Genomic DNA, 22,873 nt, shown 5'->3' with positions numbered 1-22,873 from the left:
GTAGTTGCAAATGGTGCTGTAAAGAGAAAAAAAAATTATTATTAGTTGAGATGTTCTATTTGAGTATTTCACTGTATATATTAGAAAATGAAGAAGCCTAGACCCACAGAAGATCTCTAGATCTTTGGCCCCAAGTATCAAGTCTGACTCCATGTAACTAAAAAAGGCTTGATAGATAAAGCATGATGTGACCCTGGCTCATCGCCATTTAGACAGTAGGTCCATTTAAATGGCTGAACATAGACTAGGTGAAGAGACAAGTGGATTTCAGAAGGGAAGAGTCCAGTTTCACCTCCTCTGATGGGAGAGGTCATCCCACTCTGGAGGTCTTCTCTGTGGCCCTGCCTCTTCCCAAATTTCTCTTACGCTTTTCTATCTATCAGCACTGTTGAATAACAGTCACTGTTTGAAGGTCTATGTTGCTTTTCACTCTTGGTGGAGATTCATTTTGTCCTTGGGCTTTCCCTCTAGGCCTTTGACTTGTTAACTTTTCTGCTTTCTCTCTCTGTCTCTGCCTAATTCATTCATGAAACAAATGTACTGAAGCCTGATATGTCCCAGGTACCATCTTTGCCATAGAGAATCCAGCAGTGAAGACTTCATGTTGGTGATAGTTGGATGGGTGGGGGTGGGGGTGGGGGCGGGGTGGATTCAGAAATGAGTATGAGGTAACTATCATCCGGTGTGATAAGTACTGGGAAAAGTATCTCTGTGCCCTGGAGCATGGAAAGTTCCAGGGTATGTGCTCTAGAAGCATCTTAGGAGCTGGCCAATTCAGACTGGGCACTGGGGGAGGTCAGGGAAACTTATCAGACTTGACTAGGAAAATGCAGGTGGTGGTAGGGGCTAAGAGAGTGGAACATGCCATCTCTGAGTCTTCCTTCTCTGACTCCATGAGGCCACCTGTATTCTTAGTCAGCCCATCTCTGTCCTTTTGCCTGGGTCCATTCGTTTCCATCTTCCATGTCTCCCTATTGGATTGTCATTTGCTTAAAGAGCAAGCCCTGTGAGGACCATCCATCAAACCATTATGGGACAATAAAGAATATGCTCTGCTTAAAGGCCCTGCTGCAGGTCAGAGGAGGAGTCTGGCTATTCATTCTCCCACAGGGATTCCCAGAGGGGTCTGTATGCAGTTGTAAGTGAAGTTTTAACTGTGGTTCTGCTCGCCATTCCAAAAAAGAAATAACGATTATTTTATTTATTTCTTATTTTAAAGATTTTTTTTTTATTTATTTGAGAGAGAGAGAGCACGAGCAAGGGAGAGGGAGAAGCAGGCTCCCTGCCGAACAAGGAGCCCAATGCAGGACTGGATCCCACGACCCTGGGATCATGACCTGAGCCGAAGGCAGATGCTTAACTGAGCCACCCAGGCGTCCCAAAGAAGTAACTTTTATTTTTTATTTTTTTTTAAGATTCTATTTATTTATTTGACAGAGACACAGCAAGAGAGGGAACACAAGCAGGGGGAGTGGGAGAGGGAGAAGCAGGCTTCCCGCCGAGCAGGGAGCCCAGTGTGGAGCTCGATCCCAGGACCCTGGGATCATGACCTGAGCCAAAGGCAGACGCTTAATGACTGAGCCACCCAGGGGCCCCCCAAAGAAGTAACTTTTAAAACGAGAATTAAGACAAAATGCTAATCTGTAAAAAGAACAGCAATAAATACATACACACATTTAAGAATTTTTAAAAAATGGATAAACAAAATGTTTCTTGAAAGGAGAAGAGACAAATGAAAGAAAATCATCAGCAGCATCATGGCTGCCATTTTCTGAGCATATCTACACATTGTCAACTGTACCAGCCATTGTCTGGGTACTACATGTAATTCTTCAAACAATCCTGGAAGGCAGGATTCTCAAAACAAGTCCTGGAAGGGTCTTCGGCACAAAGTATGAGCTCAGTAACTATTTCCTAACTATTTCCTGAATCAGTGAAGACATCAGTGCTTCTAACCACTTGGTGTCTGTCTCTCCCCCTCCCTCACCCCCAGAATATAAATTCCTTAAGGGCAAGAAGCTTGTTTTGCTTTCTTCCATATGCCAAGCACCTAGAATGGAGGCTGGCACATGATAGGCATTCATTAGATACGCCACCTCTAAAAGACAAGAAAACAGAGACTTAGCTCAATTCTGGATTTATGCAAAATCACACATAAACTGGGACCATTTAGGACTTGACCCCATGTCAACCCATGTTATTCTTCCCTTTACATCACACCAGTCAAGCCTTTCCTTCTGTACAATCATTCTCTAATTATCTCAGGCCTGCTCTGGAGATACTTTTCCGTCTAAACATTCACCAATATGGTTTTGTTTCAAGGACTTAGCACAATAGCATATATTGGTGAATATTTAGCCCAAACCTATTAATAATGTAAATTATCAACTTTCCTAAAAAATAATTGGAGGGGGGAACAGAAATGGAAAACTTTATTCCTCCTGCTTGTGCTGGGAAAACCATAGGGGAATGCACGGGCAAGAAAGGATTGCCTGGGGGCACCTGGGTGGATCAGTCAGTTGAGCATCTGCCTTCAGCTCAGATCATGATCTCAGGGTTCTGGGATTGAGTCTTGCATTGGGCTCCTGCTCAGAGGAGGTCTGCTTCTCCCTCTCCCTCTGTGCTCTCCCTTTCCCTCTCTCTCTCTCTATCTCAAGTAAATAAATAAAGATCTTTAAAATAAAAAAGTAAAAAGAAGGGGTTGCCTGTCCGCTGCATCTGCAGTGGGGTTTCAGCTACTGGAACATTGCAGCTTAGTCTCAAGAGAATTTATTTACATTATTAACATGTAAAGACAAACTCACTGGTGTGTTACGACTCATCCTCATAATGAAGGTCATTATGGTAAGCAGGCATGTGTGGGCAGACTGTAATCCTGAGTACAAGAGCGTAGTGAAGTGCCTAACTCGTCACAAACCTGGCAGGTTTGGAAGAAAGGCAGCAATCTGTTGTGATCATCAGAATAGTCCAGGTGTCTCAGTTTCACGAAGTGTGATCATCGAGGCATTGGGTGGTTTATCACACAAAATTGCAGCTCTAGATTTTTCTGGTTCTTTCTCTAATAGTCGTCTCTCTCCATTTTTCCCCATTAGGGGGGCAAAATTAAAGATTCCTAATATTGAAAGCGTTATAGAGTATGATGCACTCCCATATGCTATAGAAATATAAATTGGTCTTAGACTTGTTGGGGGACAATTTGGAAATACAAATTATATTCATAAATGTTGATAGTATTCAAGTCAGCAATTCCACTTGTAGATATTTTTACTAAAGAAATACCTATATGTGTGAATAAAAAGGCATGGACTAGGGTGTTCATGTCAGTAGTATTAATAACAGTGAAAAGTAAAAACAATCACCAAACTAATCAATAAAGTCGTCCAGGGAGGGTTAAATAAACTATGCACCCCTATACTATGAAGTACACGTGACCCATAAAAAAATGAGGTGGGGAACCACTCTGTCTGTTTGTCTGCTGTATCAAACACACACACATCGAACTTGGAAAAAATCTCCAAAACATATTATTTAGTAGGAAAAAAAAGCCAGTTGCAATATTTTGTACACTATAATCTGTTTGTACTTAAAATGCATTCCAAAAGATATATTTCTATAGATACATATATAATGTATATATTATATATGTATTGTATATCACATTATGTTATAGCATGTTATGTTATATAATAGATAATATGTACATGTGATGTATATTACATGATTGTATCTAATATTATATATATGCTACAGTTGAGTTGCAACAGCTAAGCTGTAACCAGAGACACGATCATCCTACGGCTTTTAACCACATGACATAGACCAATGAACAAGAAGTTCATGTCACTCTCATATGGGATGTGGTGGGTGCTCCACAGTCATTCAGGGCTGGGGCTCCTCCCATATCATGGCTCTGTAATTCTTTAAATCTTAGAGTTTTAGAATCTGCATGGCCAAGGCTGGGTCACTGCTATATCCAAGTCCCAACCAGCCTTAAAGGAAAGGAGAAAATATGGAAGAACCCCACTTGCTATCTCAAGGGTCCCAAATTGGAGATAGCACACATCCTTTCCACTCCCAATCTTTTGGTGAAAACTTAGCTAAACATCCACCCCTTATAGCAAGGGAGGGTTGGCAATGCAGGCCCCCGCTAGATGACCACATACCCAACCACAGATTATTAGGGTGAAAGTGAAAGGGAATAATGTTGGTGGACAGCTAGCTGTCTCCTCCACCATATAGAGAACTTAACACAAATAGAAAACAGAGGGAACATGAAGTTTTACTCTCAAGTAAGGATGAGGCAGCATGTCAAAGGAAATCTTTGCTTTCTCAGTGTTCTTGGAATTGTCTAACATGAGTAGGAGAGATTATGACAGCTTGACAGGCAGGGAGGTCAGTTGCCTAATCTGTCCAACTCTGGGTGATAGCTCCCTGCAGCCCACTTGACCTCCCACCTGACCTCTCATAACTCGTGCAATATTGCCTTTCTCCTCATCTTACTCTTTGCCTCCTATATCTTTACTCCACTATCCATCCATGCTAGCCACCATTGAAATGCTCTAAGATTTGGAAGCTCAACACCTACTGAACTGTAATTGTATTAAAAAGATAGGTTGCCCCTGGCCTTTATCCCTGCACTGAGATTTGCCCAATGACTCTGTAGCTCATGCAAATATATTGAGCATTTATAACAATGCGAGCTACAGTAGGAAATAGAAGTGATGAGAGAAAATTTTGGTTGACACTAACCTTCCCCTTCAGAAGGTCTGTCTAAGTGGCCAAACAGCACATTGGCATCTGAATGATGAGTACCAGTGGCTGTGGGTATGCCCAAGTTAGCAGAACAGCCATTAAGGTAAGAAGGACTTCAGAATGGTGAATGCGGACTGGGGCGGGAAGTTTAAGAAAAGACCTCTCAGTGAGGTGAGACTGGAATTGGGCCCCCAGGCATATGTGGTAGTTGTCAGGACATAAAACCATTCACGTGTATTCGAGGGATGGAGGGGTCCTTTATTGTTCACCTACTATATGCTGTGTACTGTGCCAGGTAATGTTGCATGCATTATTCCACTTATCCTTACAACACATCATTAAGGTAGAGAGCCTCATTTTACAGATAAGGAAACTGAGGCAAAGAGATCTTATAATAGTAATTCAGGGTCTCAGAGGTAGTAAGTGGAACAGGTGCAATTGGTGTCCAGACCTATATATTTTCTGGATAGATCTAGATTTGTCTGGTTTCTCATTAGCTCACTGTGTCTGAGAGCCTTTCGGGCAGGAGGAAAAGCAGGGGCAATGTAATGGGATGGAGCTGAGTCTGATCTGCTGAGGGACAGGGAAGCGAGCGGGTTGAGTCGCAGGATGTCATTCCATATGCTTTGGGGCTGAGGCCACCCTGGTGTCTGAGCGCTCAGGTACAAGAAGATTGAGTTCCTGGTAGGAAATGCTGTATCACATGCTTCGCTTAGCATTGAGTTCTCCCCCAGCCCCGAGAGAGAGAAAGAAGCTCTACAAGTCAGTCCAGCTCCACTGGCCCAGTTTAACAATTTAACCAGTTTAGAAAAGGGGTTTCATTGGCAGAAAACACCCCCAGCCTCTAAGCAAATGGTGATGAGAGCCCTGCATTACTCCAAGCTACTTGTGGTCACCAGGAGCGAGAACAGGCAGGGTCTTCGTGTCCCTGACCTATGGGGGCTCTAAAGGAAGCTCTGCTACTTCTGTCACATTTCTTCTGGTTGGACCCATTCTCAGTTCTTCACGAGGTGACAGTATTGCCATGTTTTCTCGGAGCTTGCACCCTTTGAAATGCCTCTGGGTTTCTGCAGATTCTCTAGCACATCCTCGGCCTTGGAGATTGCTCAGCTGTCTCTCCCTGGTACTGCAGGCATCGTCATTTGCCTCTTCCTCATGAGGCCCCTCTCAGCTGGAGAGCCTCCCCAAAAGCTCTCTTCCTACGCTAGGTCCCCTTCTTTCATTCTCGGACCCACGCCGTAGACAAGCCCCAAATGCTGTTTGAAGAGCTTTCCTCTAGAAGGGCCTCATTATTCTGATCAAATGGGAGAAGATCATCCCAATCAATTAGAAAGATATGGCAGGAGGATCCTGTATTACAGAGAACCCAAATGCCAAATGGAGTACTTCATATTTTCTCCTAAAGCTATTTTGGTTGGGGGTGCAATCCCCCGGGGAAAGCCTCGGAGTTCCTTGAGCAGGAGAACGAGAGGATAAAATTGAAGTTTACAACCCGTAGTCTGGTAACAGTGTGTAGGATTAATTGCAAGTGAAAAAAAGACTGTGTCTCACAATTCTAGAGTATTAATATATGCCCAGCACCATGCCAGGCTCTTGAAAAGCATTATTTCACTTAATCCTCACTACCAACCCTCTGAGCTTGTGCCCATTTTGTGGATGCAGCAACTGAACCCTACAGAGAATTTCCATGTTTCCGTTGGCTGGTAGGTGGCAGAGCCGAGTCCCGTGCCAAGGATTTCAACCCTAATACAGCAGGCACAGACAGGTCAGTAGAGTGAAGCCAGAGAAACTCCCAGGAGGCTGGTGTGGAGTCCATACTCTATGAGGCTCCAGGAATAATAGAACAGAAAGGAAGGAGAGAGCATTCACAGGAAGAGCTTATGGACTGAGAGCAAAAAGGAAGTCAAAGAAAAGAGAGAGAGGACACTTAGTCCAGGCACATGTCAGTGGTCATATCATCAAACTCCACAATAACTTTTGTTTAAGATTAATTTATTTGAGAGAGAGAAAATGAGTGTGGGGGGAGGGGCAGAGGGAAAGAATCTCCAGCAGACTCCAAGCTGAGTGTGGAGCCTGCCGCAGGGCTCGATCACACGACCCTGAGATCATGACCTGAGCTGAAATCAAGAGTCGGACACTTAGCCGACTGAGCCACCCAGGCGCCCCTCTCCACAATAAATTTGTGGGAAAGACCTTATTTTTCCTATTTTGTGGTTGAGGAGATGGGTTTAGAGATTTGCAGTGATTCTACAGTACCTGAGTAGCGGCGCAGGGATTCGAACCGTGCCCCAAGCACCCCCCAATCTGCTGCCTTTGGTCTCTCATTGCATTGCTTTAAACATAGCTTCAAGCTTGAGCCCTGGGCATGGGGAGGAATCACAATGCCATTCCCAGAAGTGGGGGAATCGTCAGGGAGAACAATGTGTGAGTAGGCATTGGGCACAATAAGTTTTTTGGGGGGTGAGGTGGCAGGTATATGTTCAGGAATGAATTTCTTGAGTATCTGGAGACTGGAGCCACCATGCCCATTTGAGTGGCGGAAGTCAAGAGACTGATGCTGACCCCTCAAGGAAAAACAAGTGCAGTCAGAAGAGGAGGGCACTGGAGTCTGGGGAGCAGGACTGCCCACAAATAGAGGCCAGGAGAAACGACAGGTAACAGCAAAAGAGATGGAGAAGTCACGGCACCCGAGGGGAAAATAAGAGGGCGCCATGATCCGACACTTTCCAGACAGAGGACGTGTAAGGAAGGTTCTGAATCCAAGCATGTCTCAGCCAGCCGGCTGTCTGTTCACTGCAGCCTGCCCAGGCTGCTACCATGATGTTTTGAATCATGTCACATTCATAAAGAATATATTACATTCCGTTAAATGCTGTAACCACAAAGGACAATGAAGGCTTTACTCTCTTGGGCACCCACTGCTTTGGGTGGTAAATGCCCTGTTTTCACAGCAACTCCCTCGAACTGGTTCTTGTTTTCCAATACACTATTTGCTGAACATTTGCCTTACATAAACAAATAGAAAAATAATAATAGTGTATATTCCCTCTGAACATTATAGGAAAGTGTAGGCTTCCACTTAATGAGGTTTGGAAACAAAATAGCAATTTTGATGTCCTGTCAGGCTTGTTAAATTGCGATTCTACCAGGATTTTACATTGAGCCAGAACCAGCACATCCCAGGGTATAAATTAGGCATAATTGGATAGGCACCGATTCTTTCGGGTCACTGGGATAAATTTAATGCTTTAATTGAATAAATGATACTGTTGTAGCCTGAAAAGCTCTTTCCCAAAACTTCTAGCTCGCTCTCTGGCAGTAACTGGGGAAGTTGAGTCTCTTTCACGATTTTATATGTGTTTTACAAACCTAACCCCACATCTGGAAAATGGCTCCAATCTAGACCTATTGGTTTCTATTTTCCACTGAGGGAGGAAGGATTTGCATTATTAAAAAAGTTCTCTGATTAATTCTGTTGGAAAGTCATATTTAGAAAACACAGTTCTATGTTATTCAGAGAAGAAAGCTTTGTCATGTATCTTATCTACCTAAACTTTGTAGGGATTGACCTAGTTGGGCGAAGTAGAGAGGTTTTTATTTGATCATCGCTTATACCAACTGTAAGTTAAAAATTTATATTAAAAATTTTTTGTACCTTTTTACATAGCTCAAACATATGAAAACAAATTTATTTACTTTTAATTTAATGATATTTGCTATTGTCCTCTTGTATGTTGTCCAAATTCTTCAATATACCCGACATGAGCCAGGAGTGTAATGATCTGACAAATGAAGGATTTTATGGTATATCAAATATAAGAACTCTGAAGGACCTGGCTTTGGATTCCAGATCTATACCGTTGATAAGCTAGGTGACTTTAAGCAAGTGATTTGCAATGAAATGGTAACACTGCTAATATCTAGTCTGCTTGTTAGCTCATCGAATTTTCATAAGCATCAAATGATGTTACAAAAATGACAGTGCTTTGAAAACTATTAAATGCTTACAAATAAATACATTGCCATATGGAACTAAACTAATACATTCTATGTTGTTACCTCCAGGACAGTCCCTAACGGGAGGAAAGTGAGAGGGCTTCTAACCCTGCTTAATGTGGAGAAACTCTGTTCAACTTTTCTACCTTCTATCTGACTTACACATTGGTTTTCTGCATAAGGCTTCTTTGGAAATCGGCTGCTGAAAAAAAAAAAAGGTTGAAAATCACTCTTCTGTGTCCTATTGGGCTTTTTGCCCATATTCTTCCTTCTTTAACTGCCAGCCCACCCTTAAGCAAGTAACTGCTCATTATCACCTTTACAGAAATTCTAAAAAGGTAAAATTCCAGTTAGGTTCCTTCCTTGACTTCTTATCAGGAATTCCGGTTAAGTTCCTGGGTTGAATTTAAAACTAATGGTTAAAGTGTGTTTTTAGATGAATTACTATTATTCTTTAATTTTCTTTTTATCCCTGTGCATAATTAAGAAATTACTATAATAAGAGAATTCCATTGTAGCTAATTATAATCTATTACATTACTTGGAAATAAGAGTGAAATCTTAGACTTACACATGTATCAGATAAAATGAGCAAATCGGAAAACTGATCAGTACCCAGTGTTCAGCTAATATTGGGTTGATATGGTTTTAAGTTAACTGTTTAAAAGCCTAAATCATTACTTCAAAATTTCAAATCATACAACTGCAGGCTATCTATAGTTTTTGTAGATTCTTATAGTAGGTTTCTCCCGAAGAGTTCAAGACATTTGACAGCAAGTTCCTCCATCATCATTTACATTTCTAAGAGGGACTAGGCAGAGGAAGAGGTGAAGAAGGCACAGGAAAGGAATAGAAGGAACACATCCTTTCCCACGTGCCTGCGTGCACACACACGTGCAGGGGCACGCACACACATGCGCGCATGGGTGCATGCATGCACGCTCATGCCTGTGTGCATGCGTGCACTGCTTAAGGGAAAACAACAGAACAGAACTCCAGTGGGGCTTTCCCCGCCTCAAGCACGGAGGCATGCTGGCTGAACAAGTTCCGCTGCTAGTCTGCACATACTCCATTTGTCTCTTTACACAGAGGAAGGGGGAATCATAGAGAACATTTCTATAACCACTTCCCAACCCTTGTTCTCTGCCTCGCGACCTGACTGCGGTTCCCAGCGCTCCACCAAAATTAACCTCGAACGGATCACCAATAACTATTTAAATGCCATATTCATTGATCATTTTTGCAACTTTTAGTTTTCCTTGACCTTTCAGCAGTATTTGACAATGTGGGGCACTTTCACTTTCTCACCCGATACCACTTTGTCCAAGCCATACCTTCTCGTGCCTTGCCTTTCCTTCAAGACCTATATTTGTAGACCCTCTAATTACCATCTGAGACTAAATGGTGATGGCCTCTTCTTGCCACCACTGTAACTTAAGTGACTCATATTACATGATATTGCAGCGATTTGTGGGCACTATTGGGAGTCTGGCCTTGGGCCACCAGTGTAAATGCCTGGGACATAAATGGGAAGCCAACTCTTTGGTGATCCTCATTTAACTTTTGCCCCCTCTGAGCAAGGAACAAAGTAGCAAATGCTTTCAGAAAAACCTGAAGGGATTCCCAACACCAGGAAGGGAGGGAGAAAAATAGGTGTCCTACTTATTAGCTCATTTTCCGTGTGGAAAAAACATGCATGGTAAGTAGAAAGCCTTTGGACATTGGTCTCCTGGGGCTCAGTAGAGACTGATGTTGGTTGCCAAGCAACAAGAACAAGGCTCAAGGACTTTCTCTTCTAGCTGGGAAGCATATCTGGATGGGTTCTCAAACAAGATTTCTGGAATTTATAGGGAGGCTCAACCTTGGTTAGATCACTCAATGTTCATGAGTCCTCCAGCACGCCTAGCCCTTTAGAATCTTGATTCTTGTTGTCAGCATAGCATCTTATTCAGTATTTGTTTTGTGCATGTTCCTGTTATCTTCCTAGTTAAATTGAAAACTCTTTTGAGGGATAGAAAGGATGCCTAAATCTTATGGATCCTACCTCCCAGCATTCAACATATAGTGTATCTTCAATAAAACCGTATTAATTGATTGATGGATTATTTGAGCTACCAGTCTAGTTTGTTGTCAAAGATCTTCCTTTTATTTTTCTTAGTGGACCTAAATTTATTGACACTTGTAGAGGCCAGCTTTACCTTTCAACTTTTTACTTCCATTGATTTTTCCATTGTGTGTGCCAAAGCCTTAAATTGATTCCAGTTGTTTAAAAGAGATGTATATTTTTCTTCTACACATTCTAAGGGGGAAAAAAACTTGAATGTGTTTTCCCTAGACTAAACCAAAACCAGATAGTTTTTCCAGAAATGTATGAATAAACAACCAAGTGATTACTTTAGAAGCTGACATGCCATTATATTGGATTTCAGAGAGGTCAGGTAATTCCATATTTCATGTGACTCCAGGTGAAAGAAAAAAATATTTAGTCAGCAAGAGGAAAAGGAAAAGTAAACCCAAAAGCTCTCTTGTTCAGATTTGTGGTATAAAAACTGAGCAATTTAATGTAGAAACAATATGGCAAATTATATTAGTCAGGGAATCTGTTGCTTTTAAGATAAAAGGGATATTCATAACATTTTTTGCTGTTTAAAGACAAAATAGTTCTCCTTTCATGATCATAGAATCATAAAATCTTGGATCTGGAAAAGACTTTAGAGAATTAAATTATTTTCCATCAATGCCAAGACGGTGACTCCTTTAGAGCAAGGATTGTATTTTTTACTTCCTCTTCAAAATGTCCGCAGTGCTGAGTCAAGAGATGTGCATTCATCTCCCTTAAATAACAGTCCATGATGTGGATCATTGGTATAGATTCACAGCCATAGGGGGTAAAAGGAAGACGTCAACTTCACTTTCTGGAACTGTCTTTCTCTTTGGTAACAGCCCATTTTGACCCACAGAGCTATTATAATAATAGGGATTATATCTTTGGGATTTTCCCTGTGTCACTCATCAAAGTGTCATGCAAAGAGCTACACTGGTGCTTTTGTTGCCCGACAAGCATTGGCTGGCTACCGGAATGCCTGCAGGCCCCAGTTCGTAGAGAACTGCGCAGACCTGCCCATTCAAAGATTGTTGCGAGGGCCTTGCCTTGATAGCCCCACAGTACAGCCCCTTACAATGATCCTAGATCAATACTCACAGAGTTGTCTAGGAAGTCCTACCAGCTGTCACTTAAGGGTAATTAACACATCTCTCTCAATTATGCATGCTGGTAGAAGAATTTCAAACATTTGGCTGGATAACAAATTCATCCCCTCCATTAGAGAAAGGTCATTCCTCTGGCCATCTGGATATTTACTTTTCTTTAGAAATGAACTTCATGGAATTTTTCTGTCAGGAGGGAAAAATGATGAGGACAAAGGGAATTTCTTAATAAAAATAACTCCTGTTCACCGTGCCCACAAACCACCAATCTTAGATGATACATCCAGTCCTTATTTATTCCACTATTCATGTGTATCATGCTTCAGGGGCATACTCTTATGACAAGAGTTGCCTCCCATGACCCTTAGGTGTTCTTATTGATATCTATAGCAGAATATCTCTTTTTTCCTCCTACGTGTTCATAAAAGGCACCTGCAACTATGTTGGGGGAAGTTAGAAAAGAAAAGGTGCTAGGAGATGGTGGCTAAGTCCTAACTCCACGGGATGATACAGGCTAGCAGGAAGGAACACAGAATAGTTGTAATACAATGATCAGATCCTTCCCTGTCAACCAGGCACACAAAACGAAGCCCTGTGGGAGGAGGAGACATGCCTGAGTGGGACTAGGAAGGCGTCGTGGAGGAGAGGGTGCCTGAGATGGGCCAGTGGACATGGAGGAAGAGGGCATTTGAGGCAGAGGAGCCTCACAAGCGTGGGCGTGCAACCAGGAAAGTGGGATGTTTGGAATTCGAGAAGAAATACAGGTGGACTGCCATGTAGAGGACTATAGGGCATGGAGGGAGAGAAAATAATAATGATACATTGAAACAGGATTGTGGGAGGGCCTGAACAAAAGTGAGGAATTTGGTCTTAAGTCTGTATGACAGGACCATGAAAGATTTTGAGCAGGGAGATGAAAACTTAGCAAAATGACCTTCGTGACTGTTAGAGGTTGAATTGCATCCCCCCACTCTTATGTTGAAGTCCAAACCCTCAATATCTCAGAATATGGCCTTGTTTGGAGATAGGTCCTCACAGACCTGATGAAGTTAAAGCAAGGTCATTAGGGTGGGCCCTGATCCAGTGTGACTGGTGCTCTTATCAAAAGGGAAAATTTGGGGGCACCTGGGTGGCTCAGTAGGTTAAGCATCTGACTCTTGATCTCAGCTCAGGTCTTGATCTCAGGGTCGTGAGTTCAAGCCCTGTGTTGGGCTCCACACTGGGCATGAAGCCTACTTAAAAAGAGGGGTGGGGACTTAGACAAAGAGACACAAATGGACAGGAGACAATGCAAAGAGACGCAAGAAGATGGCCATGTACAAGCCAAGAGAGGCCTGGAACAGACCCTTCCCCAGAGCCTTCAGAGGGAGGGTGGCCCTGCCAACACCTTGACCTTGGACTTCTAGCCTCCAGAACCGTAAGACGACTCATTTCTGTGGTTCAAGCTGCCCAGGCTGTGGTCCTGTGTTCTGGCAGCCCCGGTGGACTCACGTAGCAGCCGTGTGTGAGATGGGCTACAGAACGCGTGCTCTGGGAATGTAGGAAGGCGGCCTCACAGGACGGTGATGATGAGAAATCAGACGAGGAGAGAGAGCAATGGCAGTGTCTTAGAGGCGCTTCCTGATTGAGCCCCTGGCAGGAATGTCAAGGTGTCCTGTATAGCAAATAATGTGCTCCTGGTGCTTTGTTCAGGGTTCGGATTGGGCGTGAAAAGGTCCTCGTTGGTCCTGGCTCTGATACCAGCTGGTGGTCCCAGGCAAGTCCTGCCCCCTCTCTAGCCCGGTGTGCCCATCGTGGAGGGAGGGAGGGCACCACGTCATTGCAGATTCTGCGTCCAAGACCATTTGGATTTTATGATGCTAATTACATGAAATTTGATGTTTGAGATGAGTACACATTTGTGTGTGTGCTTGTGTGTGTGCGAGTAAGCTTTATAACCCCACCTGTTTCTAAAAGGAATCTGAGGGGACTTTCAGAGTTCAGCATCATTGTTTTTAAAAGGGACAGCAAAGTAGAAAATCAATGTGAAGGAAATGAGAAACATATTACAGTCACCTGAGGTGAACTCACTACGGTATTGGATTTGAACTTTAACTCTGAGTTTCCTGGCAGTTACGGCAAAAAGAAAAACCTGGGCTCATTGTCTGATAAAAAGCAGTGTAATATGATTAGTTCTTGAGAAAAACATCTAGATATGCTGACTGCTCAGATAAGATCACATTTAAGAATACGCCGATTCAAGATACACTAAGCGCCGTGCAAAAATCCATACTTTTTAATCCAATAATTCCACTTACACCGAGGAAATAAAAATGGCAGGGGGAGGGGCTGTGGGAGAAAACGCTTGTCACAAAACTATTTATGAACGTGTAAAACTATAAAGAACCAAAATGGGAGGAATAGTTACTTGTGATGCATCCATGCAGGGAGTATAAGGTACGTGTCATAAACAAGACTCCCCAGCTGTTGAGGGGAACAAGTTGATGGTAGCCCCCATGAGAATAATCAAGAGCTAAAATTATTTCTTCACCAAGATTATAACTTCACCAAGATTATGGAAAACCTCAAAGGGAGTCCTCAAACGTAGTAATAATAATAATAATAACTCTGAAGCGTGATCACCCCCATATAGCCCCAATTTTTAATAATGTTTACAATTAGGGGCGCCTGAGTGGCTCAGTTGGTTAAGCGACTGCCTTCGGCTCAGGTCATGATCCTGGAGTCCCGGGATCGAGTCCCGCATCGGGCTCCCTGCTCAGCGGGGAGTCTCCTTCTCCCTCTAACCCTCCCCCCTCTCATGTGCTCTCTCTCATTCTCTCTCTCTCTCAAATAAATAAATAAAATCTTTAAAAAAAAAATAGTAATGTTTACAATTAAATTTAAAAGAACAGGCCAGCTCACATATTCAAATTTTACTCGTTGGCTGTGCTTTATGGGATCTCATTTTTTAGCTAAAAGGAAAGGAAAAGATTTCAGAAATTCAAAAACAGCAAAGTGAAATTACACTATTTGGAAAAGGCTGTTAATTTCTTGAAACAGATTTTGGTTTTCAGAAGTGATTTTTGTAAACATGCGTGGATGTTGACGGTCACGCAGAAACCCTCCGTGCTTGCTTCTGAGGTCGCTGCAGCAGGCGGCATGAAGCATGCGCTAACCTACTGGTAAGGGGCTAGGGATGGGTAGGTCCATCGGTCCTCTGTCCACGGCGCCCTCACAGGCCTCCCCACCTTGGTTAAGCTCTTCTAGTGACCCAGCCACCAGTATCCTCCTCCGATCACCTGCTCGTTGCTCACTGCTGATAACGAATTCTCTGCGTCACTCACCATCTTGCTTTCTTTCAAGAAAGGAAAAGAGCTTGGCCCCCTGGTGTTCACTTGAACGAAACCGACTAATTATGACCAAGAACTAGCTCTTAACATTGAATTGAAACATTGAAAATGTTTTCATTTTCAAATTCCCACAGCATGGGAGAACAGTCTAGAAATGAGCCAGCCCAGGCCATAACTTGAGAAAAATTGGCTAGAAGAAAAGTATAGGTACACATATCACAAACTGGTCCAGTCTCTGGCAAAGCGCTTCCAAACAACACGAAAAACAATCCACGTAATAAAAACTACATTAACAGCATGAGGGGTGGGGGGGAGGAATCACATTATTTCAATTGATGCAGAAAAACCGCTTGATAAAATTCAGCACCCTCTCGTGATAAGAAGAGGTAAGTTCCTCTTCTGCTAGTAGCCCGTTTCCCTCCTCACCTCTCTATTCTAGGTTCTTCTAATTTCACATTTTTTGTTTTGTCGACTATTTTCTTTTACCTGCACAAAGTGATTAAGAAATTACTTCACACTGAAGTTTTCATCATTTCGGGGTTATTTTCATTGTCAAAGGCCTGGACCAGAAAAAAGTAGGAAATATCCCCCCAGAATGAGTCTCTCGTGGTGAGGTCAGACCCAGGAGAGCTGGATGCCCTTCTTTCCATTGTCTGGCTGACTCCTAGTTCACTCCAGCAACGGCCATTGAGTTTCGAATTGAAATGTCAATAGCCTGCAACTTACATTCATTTATTATTTATCACTCACTACTTACAGGTTTTTGAAGAATTAAAATTCCTTTTTGAGCACTGAACATTTTTTTCTGAGCCTCCATGCTACCAGTTATGTTTTTCTTATCTGTCTGTTGAGAACACACCTTCCAAAGGTTACTGTGAATTCAATTAACTATCGTGTGTTTGAATCTGCATTTTGGTCCCAACAACAGCATTTTATGACCTTGGAGGCTGTTTATTCACTGTCAGGCAGTGTTGGGTGGCGCATACGTCCATGTTCCCCTGGCTAAGGGAAACATTGATCATTTCAGAGTAAAGTGAGTTCCAGAAAACTCTTAGAAGGAATTGCATGTATGTATGTTAGAAAGAACAAACGACCCTCTGTCTCAGGACTATGAACTTGAAGATGGAGGCTCGCAGTGGTGCATCCTGACTTCTAAAGGTCTGATGTCTCAGCATCCTAGCCTTTGCCAGGCTAAAGGTGGCTCCAGTGTGTTCACTTTAAATCCTGAAAATGGAAAAAGCCGTCCATGTGATTATCCTGAGGCCAGTTTTCAGTGGTTTTCTCTGCTTTTCCTCTTTTCCACACATCCGGCTGCACGCCTGCCCTCTCGTGACGCACACTCAGGCCCCTTCCCAGAGGGAGAAACCCACGTTCTAAAGAGTCGATGTTCTCTTTGTGGGCTACTCATCAAATTAAGGGAAAAAGAAAAGAAAAAGATCTTATTAAACAGAACGGCAAACTGGAGGCAGTGAGATTTGAGGATGATTTTATATTGTAAGGTGTAAATCAGGTTGGCAGAGGGTGACCAGGACTCTTTCAGAGCTCTGTCCAAAAGACCTTTTCTCCTCTTGCTGTTCTTCTGAGAGGAGCATCTGCGGCCTGTTGCTTGAACAGACTTTCTGGACGGCTTTATCCCCCCAGTGCGGACGGCCTGGTCCATTCCCAGCTGTTTGGATTTTGAGGCTGAGGTGGAGGCTGCAGGAGAGCCACCCATTTCCTTTCAAGGAGGAGAGTGGGAAAGGTCTGGGGGCTGGGGGGCTGGGGGCATGGTGGCCCCCACTCCTGGGCCTCTGCTATTTAAGCCCTTCAGGCTGTTGCAGCCTCAAGCCTGCTGCCTGATCACAAGAGCAGTGCTAAATGGGGATCTGTATGAGATCAGCAATATTTAGTGATTGGGAGTCTGACATAATGCACTTTCTCATAATTTATTAAAGTTGCTAATACATTTGAAAAATCTGTGAAGAACATGGAAACCTCTGGGTAGTATCGTCCAGTGCATTAACCCTCCATTGATTTTGCATCTCAGTCAGAGTAAAAGTCCTTCTGATGACCCGTGAGGTTCTCCACCCTCTCTCTGGTCACCTCCCTCCCCTCACGTCTCCACTCAGCTACCACTCTTGGCTTTGCTCTGCCCCGCCACACTATTCTAGAATACACTAGGCACACTCCCGCTTCAGGGTCATTGCACTTCCTGGCCCCTCTTACCAGACTTGTTCCCGTCTGGAAAGTTCTCCTTGAGACCTTCTTCAGACACCCTAACAAAAATTGCAAAGTTATCCACCCACCCACTTCTTCTCCCCTTTAGATATATTTTTTCCCTGGCACTCTGCATTTTACTTACTGACTTTGTTTAGTGTCTTTCCTGCCCCATTCAAATGGAAGCTCCCCAAGGGTAGGGACTTGTGCCTGTTTTTGCTCATTACTTGTTCTCTGGTGCTGAGAGCAGCGCCTGCCACAAGAGAAGTATTAAATACGCATTGAGTGAATGACCGATACAAAATAGTAGTGAATTCCGTCCAGGGACATGAGGATTGGCAGCATCTGCCATAACGTCTCTCCTCTACTGAGAAAATCAGCAACTTAGACACTGAGGTCAACAACTCTAGGGCTGGGGGCTTCCCAGGGGAGGGGAGGAAGCCGGGCAACAAGGTGCAAGGAGCTTTGCCCTTGGCTCTCAAGAGAGTTGTTAGAATCCTAATTCTACCACCTGTGAGCTCTGTGACCCCGGACAAGCTGTTCAACGTAGGTGAGTTGTTTCTCTCACTTCACTCAATCTGTGAAGGAAAGCTCATTATACAGAACTCCAGGGTTGTTGTGAGAATCAGGGTCAGTGTACATAAAACATCTGGCGTATAGCAAGCCTCCTTGAAAATGAAAGCGATTTTCATATATGTTAATCATTTGTATTAATTTGTAGCTGTTTGCCTTATGGGTAAAAGTGGAAATTCACATGCTTGTTGGCATTTTCATTTTAGGGAACACATTGAGTCTATTTTAAAACTCCTTGCAATAGTATTTTTGTCCTTATAGAAAAACAAAAGCCTACTACATACACTTCTATTAGGTTCCAGTGTGGATTCGTATTATTTAAGGATCCTTAAATGGGAAGAAATGACCTCTGAAGCAGTGGAAATCATCTTCTATCTATTCCCCTCCCCGGCCCCCCCCAAGCCAGATCTCTTCCCACAAGGTTTACAAGGGTCTGGCCTTGCAAAATCTATGTCTTCCGAAAATTCACTTGTTAAGCAAACATTGATGGCATACATGTTCTCTCCACGACTGACTTTTCTGAGCACGTGGGAGAGCCTCCCCTCAGGAGCAGCTTATAAGAAAGCCCTGAGACTGAGTCCTAATGATAAGAGCAGCCATCGGGGGTTAGGTGCTGCCCCAGAAGAGCAAGGAAGGCAAAAATACTTCCTCAAGGGTGGCTGGGGACGGGTTGGAGCATGGTTCACATGGAGGAAGGTCAGTGAAACTAGGCCTGGGAGGGGAAGTGGAATTTGGACAATTTGAAATAAGAAAGAGGACAGAGGAATGGAAACGGCTTGAACATAGCCAGAGAGGAGGCAGGAAGTCATCGGGTCTTAGGTTTCCCAGCTTCAACTGGAGTTGTATCTAGGCTGCATGGATCTCTCGGAGGTGAGCTTGGAAAGGAAGCTCTCTGTCTGACAACATGGGGGGCCTTGCTCACAGATAAGGACATCTGGACGTGACTCAGGAAGGAAGGGAGTTTCTGTGGGGTCCTGAGAGGGAGGAGTAATACGCCCAGGGCTCTAACCGAGGAGGTTCGTTCATGGCCGTCAATACCTTTCACATGCCCAGGCCTACCAGACAGGCATCACCAGACTGCACCTATCTCCTGAAATTGAGATTCCAGTATCCAGTTGCTTGCTTGAAACCCCTACTTTGATAGGCAATGGGCATCTCAAACTCAATACGTCCAAAACACAATTCCCACAGTTTCCCCAAACCTGTTTGAACAATGCCTTCGGCCTCTCGGTTGATGTCAGTTCTACCCTTCCAGTGGCTCAGGCCCAAACCCTTGCTCTCCTCCTTACGGATCTCTTTCACGATCCATATCCAGTGCCCTGGGGAGTCCTGTTGGGTCTTCCTTCAAGATATCGCCAGAACCCACCACTTCTCACCTCCACTGCCACCAGCCTGGTGTAAGCATCATGGTTCCTCCCCGGGGTGCACTGACACAGCATACTCGGTCTCCCTGTGACTACTCTGGCCCATCTGTCTGTTCCTAAAAATGTCAGTTAGATCCTGTCACTCCTTTGCTCAGAATCTCTATTCCTTCAAAGTAAGCTAAGGCTTTCCAATGGCCTACAAGGCCCTACATGACCGAACTTCTGTTATTTCTCTGACCTCCTTTTCAGCTCTGCCCTGGCTCAGGGTACCCAGGGCCATGGGCTCCTGGCACACCTCCTGGTTCCCTGGCCTTAGACGTGCCAGACATGCTTCCTCCTTGGGGCACTTGTAATGTCTGTCCTCTCCACCTAGAACGTGCTTCTCCCGGACACAGGCCATGCCCTGCTCTCCACTCCCTTGGAGTCTTTGCTCCAAAATTACCTTCTCCGTAAGGCTGGCCCTGCCTACTGAATTGTAAAGGGCTGCCCACCCCCCTACAGCACTCCCATCCCACTTACCTCACCTTTTTCCCCTCAGAACTGCGCACATTCTACTCTATAACTTACTTATTTGTAATACTCATTGCTTGTTGCCTGTCTGTCCTAATTAGAAGCTAAGTGCCATAAAGACAGGGGTACTGGTGAGTTTTGGATGAAGGGCAGAGTGCTGCTGGCAGGGAGGGGGGTGAGGGTCTGTTGTCAGCATCAGGCCACACTCAGTGGCTTGCCCTGGCAGTGAGAATGAAAAGCTAGCGACGGCGCAGGGGACCTAGTGGCCATATATCCAGGGCCAGACCACCCCACGTGGGGGACGAGGGGCTTTGTGGTAGATGAGGCACCAGTCATAGGGTCCAGCCCGTGTGGTCCTGTGAGATTCACTGCGCTCCAGACCCAGTGACTGTCCTTACTGATCGCAGAAGCAATCAGGTGACATGGAGTAGATAAAAATGAACAAAATCCTGATCCTATAAAAACAGCTCAAAGCCGCCCAAGGGACCCCACAAAGTGTCAGACCCTGTGCCCTGGACAGGCAGAAGCTTCATGCTGGAGTCATCCATAGGACGTGGAGAGCTCCCTGCCCTACTCTTCCTGGGGAAACTGCCCTCCACTGGGGCTTTAGGCCTTTCTGATAAGCAAAGAATAGATATATGCCTCAAACACGCATGCATAATTCTTAAGCTATAGTTTGATATACACATAATCCATTTATCTCCCTGAAATCCAAGGGCCTCACCTCCTGATTTTGAAAGCTTGTGATCTCCTCAGCACAGGGTAGCCCTTGGGGCTATTGGTGGTCATCCCGCTACTCTAATAACATGGAGATGTGCTGAGAGTGGTCTGCGTTGGTTGTTCCCTTCAACTATTAGTTTGATGTATTAAAATTCAACCATATTTATAAAATGTACTCAATCACTTTAATTGGATTTGTGAGAATGTATGATTTATGAAACATTACATAGATCCTTCCGGCTAATGCTAGACTTAACTATTACTTATTACTCTGGTTTCTTCCCTTTCTCCTAATCATGTGTACATGCATTGCAAATCTACGTATCTAGGGTTACTCAAAGATAGGAACAATTTGTTTTTCATCTTTGTATTCACTTGAGCCCAGCATCATACCACACATAAGGTAGAAATCCATAATTTATATTCTTAGAGCATGGCAGTTTTGGAGTCAGGCTAGGTAGGTTCAAATCTTGGATTTTCCCCTTACTAAGCTGTGTGACCTTGGGCAAGCTACTTAACCTTCCTGAGCCTTAGTTTCCACATTTGCAAAAGGGAGATAAAAATAAGACCTACTGCAGAGGCTTATTATGAACACCAAAAAGATCATTCACGGACAGCACTTAACACCATGCTTGGCATATCATAAGCATTCAATAAACATATAGTTTTTATGATTATATGAATAAGTGAAAGAAACACAGTGATAAACAGCAGTGGCTCAGGGGTCACACTGCCTGCGCTGAACTCCAGGTTCTACTTCTTGCTACTTGTTTGACCTAGGACAAGATTTCAATCTCCCCAGGGGTCAGTTCTCCCAACTAATTATAAGGAGGTATTACTGGTGCCTCCCTGACCCACAGGTCTGTCTGAGACCGTGCACTTGAGACACTTAGCGCAGTGCCTGGCATGTATATAATAGTAAGCAGTCAATAATAATACCTACATTTGATAAATGTTACCAAGTGTTATTATCATATAAGTAATTATCTTTTTAAAAAAACATTAGGTTCTTTAAATAATGGATGGATTCACTTTATACATAAATTTGACCAGCAATTTCTGGACTATCACAAGCTTAAGTGAAATCCAACCAGTAGCAACGGATGGGAATATTTGGCGTTCGCTGAGAGAAAAGACTTCTTCCATAAACAGGTTATGGGGAGGTCCTAAGAGGAAGAGGGAGAAATGCCGTATCTCAGTGTTTGGCCAGATCTGATGAGGAGGGACCCCAGACTCTGAAGACAGCTCTGCCCACTGGACCAAAGAGATGCTGCCCCTGAGCCCAAGAGTTCTAGACTCCACCCTCCTGGGTACATTTTGGAGAAACATTCAGCTGCAAGAAGTCTGAGAAAAATTAGCAGGGCAGCTGTCCCCTGAAGGTGGGTGACAGTGGGGGCAAACCCAGGAAGATGATCCTTGGTGGGTGTGTGGATGAGGAGCAGATGGCCCTAGTGGGCCGCAGGCCCCAGCCTGGGGGCAGGGTTTTCCGGATGCAGAGTGCAAGTAGAGCTCCCATCAGGGAAGGAGCCTGAATGGAGGCAGGTTCTCAGACCCTGAACTTGGAGGTAAAGAGAGAAGCCCCGGGGTACTCTCAAATGTAAGAACTGGGACATCCAATGGGTGAACAAGGCCAAGAGCAAGACAGAAAGTTGGAGCTTGGGTCAGAACAGCCATGTAGCCTTCAAAACTGGGGATACTGAGTCATTATCAGCCAGAGCAATGACCCAGTCTCAGTTCAGGATTTGTCTTAGGAACCCAGGAAAGGAGCTCAGGAGGGTGGGATAACAGGAAACCTGAGCTGAACACAGCAGGCTCTTTCTCTGTACACTCTTCTCTACCACGTTCCCTCGGTGAATCAAAGTCCCTGTGAAGGTGACCTCGCTTCATGAGGGAGACCACAGAAATGCATATCGACTTTTGTCAAAGCAGCTTCAAAATGCTGGCCAAATTTACACATTTTCTTTGACTTCCCTCCTGCTTCACTGAATGATTCTCCCCCCCCATGCAATTTTAATATCAAGGACAATTTTTATCAAGTCTTTCTCTGTAATCAGGATATAAAAATTATCCCAACATTTCTCTTTGAAAATGGATCTTCAGAGACTCAGTAGGCCTTTATGCATTACTAATGAGTTCTTTAGTGAAACATTTTGTCTTTTACTAAAATAAATCTCTCCTATTAAATCTTCCATATGAAAAATCTGATAGCATTTAAGCTGGCTAAGT

At 43.9% G+C, this 22,873-nt stretch overlaps 1 protein-coding gene across 5 annotated transcripts in view; it reads left to right on the top strand.

Annotated features, from left to right (window-relative positions):
• MBNL2 (muscleblind like splicing regulator 2) overlaps window positions 1–22,873 on the top strand; it is a 156,056-nt gene that overhangs the window by 64,891 nt on the left and 68,292 nt on the right. The gene's annotated exons all lie outside the window — the stretch shown is intronic.

This window comes from Mirounga leonina, unplaced genomic scaffold (genome assembly GCF_011800145.1).
Source record: "Mirounga leonina isolate KUSES-001 unplaced genomic scaffold, KU_Mleo_1.0 Mir_127, whole genome shotgun sequence".
Classification (NCBI taxonomy): domain Eukaryota; kingdom Metazoa; phylum Chordata; class Mammalia; order Carnivora; family Phocidae; genus Mirounga; species Mirounga leonina.
Note: the sequence above shows the minus strand (reverse complement) of the source record. Positions and strands in the feature narration are given on the sequence as shown.